General features: G+C 42.4%; 1 pseudogene; it reads right to left on the bottom strand.

Annotated features, from left to right (window-relative positions):
- The window catches only part of LOC133559714 (formin-2-like), a 140412-nt pseudogene that overhangs the window by 101083 nt on the left and 24708 nt on the right, over positions 1 to 14621 (bottom strand).

Genomic DNA, 14621 nt, shown 5'->3' on the forward strand with positions numbered 1-14621 from the left:
CGTGAGGAACATCACATCCTCCTCATTCCTTTCATTGTTGCAAGCACTTTTTTTTTTTTTGCAGATTGAGTGGAATAGTGAAGTAGTATGCTGCTAGCTTGCATCCCATGGGAAAGTGGCTTCACATCTAGCCTTAAAGGCCTACTGAAAGCCACTACTAGCGACCACACAGTCTGATAGTTTATATATCAATGATGAAATATTAACATTGCAACACATGCCAATACGGCCTTTTTAGTTGACTAAATTGCAATTTTAAATTTCGCGCGTCACGCATTGTAGAGGACATTTTGTTCCAGGACCGTTCCCAGCTATAAGTCGTCTGTTTAAATCGCATCATTCCGCAGTATTCTGGACATATGTTGCTGAATCTTTTGCAATTTGTTCGATGAATAATGGAGACGTCAAAGAAGAAAGCTGTAGGTGGGAAGCGGTGTGTTGCGGCCGCCTTTAGCAACACAAACACAGCCGGTGTTTCCTTGTTTACATTCCCGAAAGATGACGGTGAAGCTTTACTATGGAACAGATCGGTCAAGCGACAGTGTATTATGCGGCGATCATTTCGAAAGATCGTGTTTCGAAGAGGGTCCCTTGCGAAGGGCAGGGATGGGTATCGCCATCACCCGTCGACTGGTGCTGAAGAAAGGTGCGGGGCCGATCTTCAGGTTGTACAGGTACGACCATATAATCTCATTGAAACACTAGTAACACAATAAGCAGATAAGGGATTTTCCAGAATTATCCTCGTAAATTTGTCTAATAACATCTGAATCGCTCCCACTCAATAGTCTTTTTTTTTCTTTTTTTCTGGTCCTTCACTCTCTCTCGGCTGCTAGACTTTTGACAAGAACAAGAAAGTTTGATCATATTACGCCTGTACTGTATATACCTTTATATACATATATACATACATATATACCTATACTGTATATACCTTTATATACATATATACATACATATATACCTATACTGTATATACCTTTATATACATATATACATACATATATACCTATACTGTATATACCTTTATATACATATATACATACATATATACCTATACTGGCTCACCTGCACTGGCTTCCTGTGCACTTAAGATGTGACTTTAAGGTTTTACTAATTACGTATAAAATACTACACGGTCTAGCTCCAGCCTATCTTGCCGATTGTATTGTACCATATGTCCCGGCAAGAAATCTGCGTTCAAAAGACTCCGGCTTATTAGTGATTCCTAGAGCCCCAAAAAAAGTCTGCGGGCTATAGAGCGTTTTCCGTTCGGGCTCCAGTACTCGAGATGCTACCTCAGTAGAAGCATTTAACTCTCACCTTAAAACTCATCTGTATACTCTAGCCTTTAAATAGACCTCCTTTTTAGACCAGTTGATCTGCCGCTTCTTTTCTTTTTTCTCCTATGTCCCCCCTCCCTTGTGGAGGAGGTCCGGTCCGATGACCATGGATTAAGTACTGGCTGTCCAGAGTCGAGACCGAGGATGGACCGCTCGCCTGTATCGGTTGGGGACATCTCTACGCTGCTGATCCGCCTCCGCTTGAGATGGTTTCCTGTGGACGGGACTCTCGCTGCTGTCTTGGATCCGCTTTGAACTGAACTCTCGCGGCTGTGTTGGAGCCACTATGGATTGAACTTTCACAGTATCATGTTAGACCCGCTCGACATCCATTGCTTTCGGCCCCCTCGAGGGCGGGGGGGGTTGGCCACATCTGAGGTCCTCTCCAAGGTTTCTCATTTTCTCATAGTCAGCATTGTCACTTGCGTCCCACTGGATGTGAATTCTCCCTGCCCACTGGGTGTGAGTTTTCCTTGCCCTTTTGTGGGTTCTTCCGAGGATGTTGTAGTCGTAATGATTTGTGCAGTCCTTTGAGACATTTGTGATTTGGGGCTATATAAATAAACATTGATTGATTGATTGACTTTCCTCATCCACAATTCTTTCATCCTCGCTCGAAATTATTGGGGAAATTGTCGCTTTCTCGGTCCGAATCGCTCTCACTGCTGGTGGCCATAGAATGGACCTGCTATCCCCGTTTAAATAAGAACATCTCATGTCAGTAGGCCTTTAAGGCAAGAATTTTGACAGTTGAATTTGTTTTTAGTACGCCCGACTGGCAACATTGCTAATGAGCGCTTTATCCACGGTAATGTCTCCTAGCAACACACACAGTCCTGCTCAAAAGTCTACGTACACGTGTAAAGAACATGATGTCATGGCTGTCTTGACTTTCCAATCATTTCTACAACTCTTATTTAGTTGTGATGTAGTGATTGGAGCACATACTTGTTGCTCACAAAAAAACATTCATGAAGTTTGCTTCTTTTATGAATTTATTATGGCTCTACTGAAGATGTCAGCAATCAAAAGTATACGTACAGCAATGTTAATATTTGCTTACATGTCCCCTTGGCAAGGTTACCTGCAATAAGGTGCTTTTCGTAGCCATCCACAAGCTTCTGTTTACATTTTTCACCACAAAATTGCTGCGGTTCAGCTAAATGTGTTGCTTTTCTGACATGGACTTGTTTCTTCAGCATTGTCCACACCTTTAAGTCAGGACTATGGGAAGGCCATTCTAAAACCTTCATTCTAGTCTGATTTAGCCATTCCTTTACCACTTTTGAGGTGTGTTTGGGGTCATTGTCCTGTTGGAACACCCAACTGTGCCCAAGACCCAACCTCCCCCCTGATGATTGTAGCTTGTCCTGGACAATTTGGAGCTAATCCTCCTTTTTCATTGTCCCATTTAAAGCAGCAGTTCCATTGGCAGCAAAACAGGCCCAGAGCATAATACTACCACCACCATGCTTGACGGTAGGGATGGTGTTCCTGGGATTAAAGGCCTCAGCTTTTCTCCTCCAAACATATTGCTGGGTATTGTGGCCAAACAGCTCCATTTTTATTACAAGTATGTGCTTCAATCACTCAATCACAATAAAATGAGAGTTGTAGAAATGATTGGAAACTCAAGACAGCCATGACATTAGTTAAAGTTAAAGTTAAAAAAAGCAATGATTGTCTCACACAGACACACTAGGTGTGGTGAAATTTGTCCTCTGACCCATCACCCTTCATCAGTCCTTGGAAGGTGAGGGGAGCAGTGAGCAGCAGCAGTGGCTGCATGCATATGTATGTATATATATATATATATTAGGGGTGGGCAAATTAATGCGTTAATTATGAGTTAACTCATCAATCTATTAACGCCGACAATTATTTTATCGCACATTTGCGTATGTTGTTTACATGCTTTTATTTTGTTAACGCCTTTTCTTAACAAGATGGCGTCGCCCGGCATCGAGAGGCTCTTGGTAAAGATGCAACATTTGGCAAAAATACGGGACAATTCTGCAAATTTCCTGGCTGGCTTACAGCGTGGTCACTCCGGGATCACTTACGACCGCCAGACAATTCTGAATGTGGATAGATCGGGCCGTTTTGGACTGAATGAGGCGTGCTTGCTAGACCGGCTAGCTAGCATGGGAATACTTTGCCGGCTACATCCAGCGGCCTGTGAAGCAGCGGATTATATGTGTTGTCTGTCTATTTATGAATAATGCAGACCAGGAGTGTTGGCTGAGTTCTTAACGTTTGCTTTCAGAGCGTGCATATCACAACATACAAGATGTTGTCATGGCGACACAACCTATACCGGGCTACCGCGCATGCTCCTCACTCCTGTTGCATGCTGGGTAGGGTAGTTCTTTTTTTCGCTGGCTCATAACATCACAATATAGTACCATGTATATGATGCGTTCAGTTTATCAAAGCACCAAGCAAAATTCCCATCATATCAATTCGTAGATATGGTCATAATTATTTTAAGTGCACTACGCAGAATAAATCCAACATTATTAATATTGCTACTACGGATAATTTGATCAAAAATTCCCTAAAACAGCCCACTACCTATAATATAGGTTTTTTAAACATAAGATCCCTGATAAAAAAAAAATGTTTCTGCTGTTACCTCAGAAATTGCCTGTTCAGATGTTATGATTGTGGCTCAGAGATTTGTATGTAGATTATATTTATTTTCCATAACAAACAGGATAACTTAAATACCCTGGCAGTGGCAATAAGCTTAAATGTTTGTATTTACATTTTTGGAGTTGATTTTCATAAAATATGCTATTTTACTGCTACTGTTTAACAAGGACTGATTTAAATTGTGTTTGCACAACAAATGTTTTGGCGCTTTTGTTCATGTGGGAGAATATTCCAATAAAGGTGCACTACACACTACTTTTAAATTCATTATTGGGCTTTGCGTATACAATGCAGTTAATCGCGATTAATCAGAGAAATAGTGCGATTAACTTCGATTACAATTTTTAATCGTTGCCCAGCCCTAATATATATACATACATACACACATACATATCTTCTTTTTCACTATTTATATTACTAAATTAATAAGTATCCACCTTGGGGGATCCACTCCTATTTTGTTGTTCTTTGAACCTGTTCACTGTAATAGTGACAATAAAACCATTCTATTGTATTCCGATGGTGTGTTTGACCGAGATGGAGGTTGAAGGAGATGGTGTCGAAGTCCACTCTCCAAGATGTTGCTAGTACTTCATACAACTATTGTAGTACATTCTACTGCGTTGTTTGAAACAATATTTCTCATCAAAAAGTGACATTATTGGGGGTCGATCCCTGATTAAATTGATTTAAATTCATATCAATGGGCAAAACACTCTTCCACGAGAGCAACTTTTGAAGGCAGGAACCAATGACATAAGTGCTCATGTGGTGATGTCATCAAGACACTCACCGTTCTGGATGTCCTTCATGTCCAGATGGATGCTGGACATGAGGATGCCAACAGCCTGAGAGCGCTTGTTGCTCAGCAGCTTCAGCACCTGCAGACCAGAGGAAGAGAGGACAAGTCATCAATGACATGAGACAGCATCTTTACTCCGGCACCTGCAGACCAGAGGAGTCGTCATTGCTGCCCACTTTGGCCTTTCTTCATGTGTGGGAGACCACTAACATTTATATGACCACTCGGCGCTTTTTTTGCTGACACTCAAGTGTGGCTGCGTCTAAAGGATATCACCACATGGGCTCAGGAACACTTCAGAAAAACACTGTCAGTAACTACAGTTGGTCGCTACATTTGTAAGTGCAAGTTAAAACTCTACTATGCAAATCAAAAGCCATTTATCAACAACATCCAGAAACGCCGCCGGCTACGCTGGGCCCGAGCTCATCTAAGATGAACTGATGCAAAGTGGAAAAGTGTTCTGTGGTCTGACGAGTCCACATTTCAAATTGTTTTTGGAAACTGTGGATATTTGTGTCCTCGGAAAGAAAGAGGAAAAGAACCATCCAGATTGTTATCGACGCAAAGTTCAAAAGCCAGCATGTGTGATGGTATGGGGGTGCATTAGTGGCCAAGGCATGGGTAACTTACACATCTGTGAAGGCACCATTAATGCTGAAAGGTACATACAGGTTTCGGAACAACATATGCTGCCATCTAAGCGCCGTCTTTTTCATGGACGCCCCTGCTTATTTCAGCAAGACAATGCCAAGCCACATTCAACACATGTTACAACAGCGTGGCTTCATAAAAAAAAGAGTGAGGGTACTTTCCTGGCCTGTCTGCAGTGCAGACCTGTCTCCCATGGAAAATGTGTGGCGCATTATGAAGCGTAAAATAGGACTGAAGCACTACATAAAACAAGAATGGGAAAGAATTCCACTTTCAAAGCTTCAACAATTAGTTTCCTCAGTTCCCAAACGTTTATTGAGTGTTGTTAAAATAAAAGGTGATGTAACACAGTGGTGAACATGCCCTTTCCCAACTACTTTGGCACGTGTTGCAGCCAGGAAATTCTAACTTAATCATTGTTTGCAAAAAAAAATGAAAGTTTATGAGTTTGAATATCAAATATCTTGTCTTTGTAGCATATTCAACTGAATATGGGTTGAAAATGATTTGCAAATCATTGTATTCCGTTTATATTTACATCTAACACAATTTCCCAACTCATATGGAAACGGGGCTTTTAAAATAAACAAGGGTGCAGATAAACAGGAACTAATGGAGTCCAAAACTAACAATACGTGACTAAACAAAACATGATGTAGACCACAGATCATCACACAATATTTCAGTCACGTTTATTTTTCATGTTTGTGAAGCTTGAAATCATTCCAAGTCCACTTAAATGTTCTCAGACCTTCTTGAAAAATCATTTTTTTTTAAAAAGAAAGAAAAGAAAACCAGATGATCTTTGGCACGTACAATTTTGGCAATAAATGTTTAAAGTACAAGTACAACTTTACTAAAATTTTTAGAAGTTGGCCCCATGTTGAAAGTCGCCTGCTCCCATTTGCATTCCTAAGAAGCACGTTTGCTCCTGGGCCACCTTCCCTCTATTATTGAAATACTTGAAATGGAGAAATGTTGTGAAGATGAAAGATGTGTCCTGGCCGAGGCTGAGAGCTGTGCCAGATGACAGCAGCACACGGAAATAAAACAACTCAGCCTTCTATGATGGAGCATATAACTGATACCAGCAGCAAATACACTCTCGTATCGCACTAATTGATATTAAAGAACTCAAGTAGATTTTCTTAGTTTCCACATCAAAACAGTTTCCACGTGAAATAACGCCCACATAGTCACCTTCACCAAATATAGTAGTTGTTAGAATTATGTATAAGTTATCACACAACTCTTATGCTTAAAAGGCCGTTGCTATAGTTATTATCAATTGTGCCGAAGTTGTACTTTTCTAACTGTGCAAAGGCACACAACTTGTAATCTTCAATTGCGAGTTGTCTCGCATCAGCAGTTTGTCTCTGACAGCCAAGGACGGACATCGAGTACCTCAACCCAAAAAAAAGCAGAGACAGGGCAAAATTATGGGTGTCAGCACATTTCCATTCTGTATAATCACATATTGTGTCTACTGGGGATGCATACATTACATCCTCCTTTCAGAAGTGGCCTCAGTGATGTTAACCAGGGACCTCCCGAATAAATAGAGGAGCACGTGGGACTGTACCTTAGAGCGCAGAGTGAAATTGTAACTGAGTGTCCAACCCAATACGTCTCTCCTCATGAGCAAAATTCAACTCGGTCGCTGCTGATTCCTTCTTCTTGTCTTGTGTAATAGATAGTTCGGTGTTTGAACCTGGCAGTAGTCTTGAGTACCTCTTCCCTCTAAGTTAGAACTGGTCTTAATGTTGTTGACTACAAATGTTCATCTTATCTTGTTACAGCTGTGTTGCTTCTCGGCATGGTTTGGACCAGAAGACTCACCCTCAAAGTGTGGGAAAGGCCAACTTCAGGAGATTGTCAACATAATAATGCTTGAAAAAAAATAAGTTATAAACTCTACAAATATGAAGAAATGGGAAGTAACCTGGAAGCCATCACTGACATGTAGTGAATCAGAACTTATAGACATAGGGAGGGGAAGAAAGGAAAGAAGGGAAACAAGTGAGAAGAAAGAAAAAAATTAATAAAAATTGTCATATTTTTTTGTAGTTTTATTCCTTTTTTATTGTCGTATTTATTTGTTTTTCCCACTCTACTTTGCTTTTTGGTGTCACTTTTGACATGCTTTTGTCACCATTTACTTGCTTTTTGTTGTGACTTTTTTTGTGTGCATGTGATCCAGCCACCAAAATGTGACTTTCTTCTTCTTTTTGAAGTGTGAAGGGTGGAGAGATCCCCAGGAGGTGATCTAGTGATCTATGGTGGAGAGATCCCTGAGAGGTGATCTAGTGATCTATGGAGGAGAGATCCCCGGGAGGTGATCTAGTGATCTAAGGTGGAGAGATCCCCAGGAGGTGATCTAGTTATCAAGGGTGGAGTGATCCCTGAGAGGTGATCTAGTGGTCTAAGGTGGAGAGATCCCTAAGAGGTGATCTAGTGGTCTAAGGTGGAGAGATCCCTAAGAGGTGATCTAGTGATCTAGGGTGGAGAGATCCCCAGGAGGTGATCTAGTTATCAAGGGTGGAGAGATCCCTGAGAGGTGATCTATTGATCTAAGGTGGAGAGGTCCTCGGGAGGTGATCGAGTTATCTAGGGTGGAGAGATCCCTGAGAGTTGATCTAGTGATCTACTACCAAGAATACAAACATGAGGCTACTACCAAGAATACAAACATGACGCTACTACCAAGAATACAAACATGACGCTACTACCAAGAATACAAACATGACGCTACTACCAAGAATACAAACATGACACTACTACCAAGAATACAAACATGACGCTACTACCAAGAAAACAAACATGACGCTACTACCAAGACAACAAACATGACGCTACTACCAAGAATACAAACATGACGCTACTACCAAGACAACAAACATGACGCTACTACCAAGAAAACAAACATGACACTACTACCAAGAAAACAAACATGACGTTACTACCAAGAATACAAACATGACGCTACTACCAAGAATACAAACATGACGCTACTACCAAGACAACAAACATGACGCTACTACCAAGAATACAAACATGACGCTACTACCAAGAATACAAACATGACACTACTACCAAGAATACAAACATGACATTACTACAAAGAATACAAACATGACGCTACTACCAAGAATACAAACATGACACTACTACCAAGAATACAAACATGACGCTACTACCAAGAAAACAAACATGACGCTACTACCAAGAAAACAAACATGACGTTACTACCAAGAATACAAACATGACGCTACTACCAAGAATACAAACATGACACTACTACCAAGACAACAAACATGACGCAACTACCTAGAATACAAACATGACACTACTACCAAGAATACAAACATTACACTACTACCAAGAATACAAACATGACGCTACTACCAGGAATACAAACATGACGCTACTACCAAGAAAACAAACATGACACTACTACCAAGAATACAAACATGACACTACTACCAAGAATACAAACATGACACTACTACCAAGAAAACAAACATGACACTACTACCAAGAATACAAACATGACACTACTACCAAGAATACAAACATGACGCTACCACCAAGATTGTATCGGGGCGGATGCAGGTCCGAAGCAAAGCAAGACTGGCGGGAGAGTTATTTTGGAAGGAAGTAGTGTGTTGGCTATTCAATGCTACCACACAAATTTCCAATAGCTAACATTAGCATTAGCATTTTCATTCGAGCATTGAAAGTCACTTACTAGTTCAGCAGAAACAAACACGAGGCCTGAAATCTCTCGTCTTTGAGCTCAGCCTGGGCAATGTTGATCCTGACTGTCCTTTTATCAGAGCAGGCTCCGTTTCTCTTGTCTCCCAGGTTCGTGAATGCATCTTGATTGTAATTATCAATCAATCAATCAAAGTGTATTTCTTTAGAAAAAGTGCTGTGTTGTTGTTGTTGTTGTTGTTGTTGTTGTTGTTGTTTAGCGCTCTCGTTGCATTTCATGAAGGTTAAAATGAGCCCCAAACATATTTTCATGTTCCGGTCTGGCTTCTGTTTACGTCAGAAGTGAGTTTTAGTAGCCACCAATGAGACAAGAAGTGGGACAAGATGTGAACCTTGAGGCACCCCAGGTAACACAAAAATCCACCCCCCCCCAAAAAAAATACAATAAAAACCACACATACCTGCTTGGCTTTGGATTTGCTGATTGTGTCTGAAATGGGCTTTTTCTTTTCTTTCATAGCACTTTTGGAGAAGAGTTCCACAAATTCTTCAAAGTCCACGGTGGGCTCCTGGATGTTCTCCCACACCAGTGAGCCGGCTGGTCTGCAGGGAGCACACAAGTGGACTTTAGCGGCCTAGCATTGTGTCCTTCTAAAGCAGGGGTGCCCACACTTTTTCTGCAGGCGAGCTACTTTTCAATTGACCAACTCGGGGGGATCTACCTCATTTATATATATATCATTTATATTTATTTATTTATGAAAGATACATTTTTGTAAACAAGTCAAATGTGTTTAATGATAATACAAGCATGTGTAACAAGACAAGAACACATATGCTTTTCTTTTATTTTTTTATCCATTTTAAATGCTTAATAAATATGTAACAATTGAGTCAACAGATGGAGGGTCCTCTCTTAAAAACCTCCAGAAAGTGCCAACAATACTCAATTTAGCTGAGAAATGAACCAAATACGAGCGATGTTGTTATTACGAGCACTAACGCAGACGGACTATTTTAGTGGTGCATTGATAGCAGCGAGCTAATGCTAGCTTACGCTGCTATTGTTGACACTGGCTGATTTAACTAACTTTGCTAAAAGTCAATTCTAAGTTCTAATTCTGTTGCGATCCGCTACTTGGATCACCACATATGGTTTATACTTCCAGTTGTTGTATCACTCTGTTGTTCTACGCTCTTACTTCCTGTTTAGTCAGTCATTGATCCCACCTGCTAATCACGGTTTCTGCACACCTGTCACTTTTTGATTACTCACCTATTTAAGCCCGTCCCTTTTCGTCATTCTTTCTGCGACTCTAATTTGCCTTCGAGCAACATTCACGACTGTCTACTACCCGTATGTATTTTCTCGCTAGCTCTTATGCTAAGCCACTCGATATTCCAGCTTTCATGCTGAATGTTTTTTTTTGTTTACTCTTTTGTGTGCTTCGTGCCAAGTATAGTTTTTGTATTTTCTATTCCTAGCTTTCATGCTAGCGCCCTTGGTTTATTTTTGTTTGTTAGCTCCAGTGTTTTTCTTCATAGTCTGTTTTTGTTAAGTGTAATAAATCATTTACACTTACCGTTTGCTGTGTTCATGCCGACGCATCCACGAAGGGACCAATTTGGCACCACTATGTCGTAACAAATTCATGCATCTCTCACCTGCTAGTAGACAAACGTGGCCGTGGACCCACAGGCTGCCACACTTTCATATCACAAAATGTGAGGATTGGGATTGAATCTTCATCTAAACGGAATTATGTGAGCGTCCCGCCGGTCGACAAATATTACAGGAAGTGATTGATTTATTCTGGTTTGTTATTGTTAGTTTGGTTAACAATGTTGCTAATGCTATAGCGTCACAATGAAACGGAATTGCTCATCCTCTTTGTGTTCGGGCTGAAAAATACTCATAATTGTTCCCAAAGTAATGATTGTTGGCTCTCGCGAAGTCTGCCTGATAAGCATTGTTGTTGATAGGGAAGTGATCTCTGGTTCCTAGCGCGACCCCAGGCGACGACGTGACTAGCTCATTATCTCTCAAAATGTAAGATTGATACTATTTTGATCATAAGTCATTTGGTGTCATAAATCGGATATAAATGAAGAAATTTGGAGCAACTTCGCTTTCCACTCTACTGCTCCTTGAAGTGGATTGTGGTCACGTGTTCTTGTTTAGGAAGACAAATGGTGGTCACGGAGTCTGGCCTGCATCATTTTCCGCAAGGTTGCCATCATTACTGGCTCACAGCGCTTGAGGCCGATGTTTATCTTAAGTGGAGAACAAGCAGAGAGATCTTCATCTTACTTCTTAGCGTGGAGCTGAATGCGCGTCCAGTACAGCGGCTTCATTGGCTTGGGGGGCTCCACCATGGCCTTGGCGGGGGCCGCTTCCTGCGCCGATTTGGAGAGCACGGGCCCCGGTGGTGGCGGTGGTAGGGGGGGGCCAAGACCTGGGGGCGCTGGCGGAGGCGGGGGGCCCATCATTCCAGGGGGCGGGGGCGGCGGAGGGGGGGCCCATACCTGGGGGTGGAGGGGGCGGTGGGGGCGGACCGCCGAAACCAGGGGGCGGTGGCGGTGGCGGTGGAGGGGGACATGGCGCAGGCCCAGGCAATGGGGGTGGAGGTGGGGGAGGACAAGGTGCAAGGCCAGGTAAGGGCGGTGGGGGAGGGGTCCCGGTCTGCTGACAAGTGCAGATGAATCCCACCTCAGCTCCCCACTTCTCCTTCACTGGTGACGTCTGGACCAACACCTCCGGACCCCCGCTGAGCTGCTGGCTCTGCAGGACGGCCACCTTCACACGGAGGTCCTGGATTGTCTTCTCCAGCTGGGATATGAAGCCGCCTTCATCCTCCGAGGAAGACTGAGCGGACTTCAACCTGCTGGGATCGCTCTGTGGAAACAAAAGACTTCTTAGACTCGTGTTCCAACACCGTCCACTTGAAAGAGGCGGTCAACTAAGTCCTTCATGTCTAGACTCCATCAGACCTCATGAACCACTAAGTCCATCATGTCTAGACTCCTTCAGACCTCTCAGTCAACTAAGTCCATTATGTCTAGACTCTATCAGACCTCATGGACAACTAAGTCCATCATGTCTAGACTCCATCAGACCTCATGAACCACTAAGTCCATCATGTCTAGACTCTATCAGACCTCATGGACAACTAAGTGCATCATGTCTAGACTCCATCAAACATAATGATCAACTAAGTCTATCATGTCTAGACTATATCAGACCTCATGGACAACTAAGTCCATCATGTCTACACTTCATCAGACCTCATGGTCAACTAAGTCCATCATGTCTAGACTCCATCAAACATCATGGTCAACTAAGTCCGTCATGTCTTGACTACATCAGACCTCATGGACAATTAAGTCCATCATGTCTAGACTCTATCAGACCTCATGGACAACTAAGTCCATCATGTTTACACTTCATCAGACCTCATGGTCAACTAAGTCCATCATGTTTACACTTCATCAGACCTCATGGTCAACTAAGTCCATCATGTCTAGACTCCATCAGACCTCATGGTCAACTAAGTCCATCATGTCTAGACTCCATCAGACCTCATTGACAACTAAGTCCATCATGTCCAGACTCCATCAGACCTCATGGACATCTATGTCCATCATGTCTAGACTCCATCAGACCTCATTGACAACTAAGTCCATCATGTCTACACTCCATCAGACCTCATTGACAACTAAGTCCATCATGTCCAGACTCCATCAGACCTCATGGACAACTATGTCCATCATGTCTAGACTCCATCAGACCTCATGGACAACTATGTCCATCATGTCTGGACTCCATCAGACCTCACAGTCAACTAAGTCCATCATGTCTGGACTCCATCAGACCTCACGGTCAACTAAATCCATCATGTCTAGACTCCATCAGACCTCATGGACAACTAAGTCCATCATGTCTAGACTCCATCAGACCTCATGGTCAACTAAGTCCATCATGTCTAGACTCCATCAGACCTCATGGTCAACTAAGTCCATCATGTCTAGACTCCATCAGACCTCACGGTCAACTAAATCCATCATGTCTAGACTCTATCAGACCTCATGGACAACTAAGTCCATCATATCTAGACTTCATCAGACCTCATGGTCAACTAAGTCCGTCATGTCTAGACTCCATCAGACCTCATGGTCAACTAAGTCCATCATGTCTAGACTCCATCAGACCTCATGGACCACTAAGTCGATCATGTTTACACTTCATCAGACCTCATGGTCAACTAAGTCCGTCATGTCTAGACTCCATCAGACCTCATGGTCAACTAAGTCCATCATGTCTAGACACCATCAGACCTCATGGACAACTAAGTCAATCATGTCTAGACACCATCAGACCTCATGGACAACTAAGTCCATCATGTCTAGACTCCATCAGACCTCATGGTCAACTAAGTCCATCATGTCTTGACTATATCAGACCTCATGGTCAACTAAGTCCATCATGTCTAGACTCCATCAGACCTCATGGACAACTAAGTCCATCATGTCTAGACGTCATCAGACCTCATGGACAATTAAGTCCATCATGTTTAGACTCTATCAGACCTTGTGGTCAACTAAGTCCATCATGTCTTGACTATATCAGACCTCATGGTCAACTAAGTCCATCATGTCTAGACTCCATCAGACCTCATGGACAACTAAGTCCATCATGTCTAGACTTCATCAGACCTCATGGACAATTAAGTCCATCATGTTTAGACTCTATCAGACCTTGTGGTCAACTAAGTCCATCATGTCTAGACTTCATCAGACCTCATGGTCAACTAAGTCCATCATGTCTAGACTTCATCAGACCTCATGGTCAACTAAGTCCATCATGTCTAGACTTCATCAGACCTCATGGACAATTAAGTCCATCATGTCTAGACTTCATCAGACCTCATGGTCAACTAAGTCCATCATGTCTAGACTCCATCAGACCTCACGGTCAACTAAATCCATCATGTCTAGACTCCATCAGACCTCACGGTCAACTAAATCCATCATGTCTAGACTCTATCAGACCTCATGGACAACTAAGTCCATCATATCTAGACTTCATCAGACCTCATGGTCAACTAAGTCCATCATGTCTAGACTCCATCAGACCTCACGGTCAACTAAATCCATCATGTCTAGACTCCATCAGACCTCACGGTCAACTAAATCCATCATGTCTAGACTCTATCAGACCTCATGGACAACTAAGTCCATCATGTCTAGACTTCATCAGACCTCATGGACAACTAAGTCCATCATGTCTAGACTCTATCAGACCTCATGGACAACTAAGTCCATCATGTCTAGACTCCATCAGACCTCATGGACAACTAAGTCCATCATGTCTTGACTCCATCAGACCTCATGGACAACTAAGTCCATCATGTCTAGACTCCATCAGACCTCACGGTCAACTAAATCCATCATGT

The sequence above is a fragment of the Nerophis ophidion genome, linkage group LG09 (assembly GCF_033978795.1).
Source record: "Nerophis ophidion isolate RoL-2023_Sa linkage group LG09, RoL_Noph_v1.0, whole genome shotgun sequence".
NCBI classification, from domain to species: domain Eukaryota; kingdom Metazoa; phylum Chordata; class Actinopteri; order Syngnathiformes; family Syngnathidae; genus Nerophis; species Nerophis ophidion.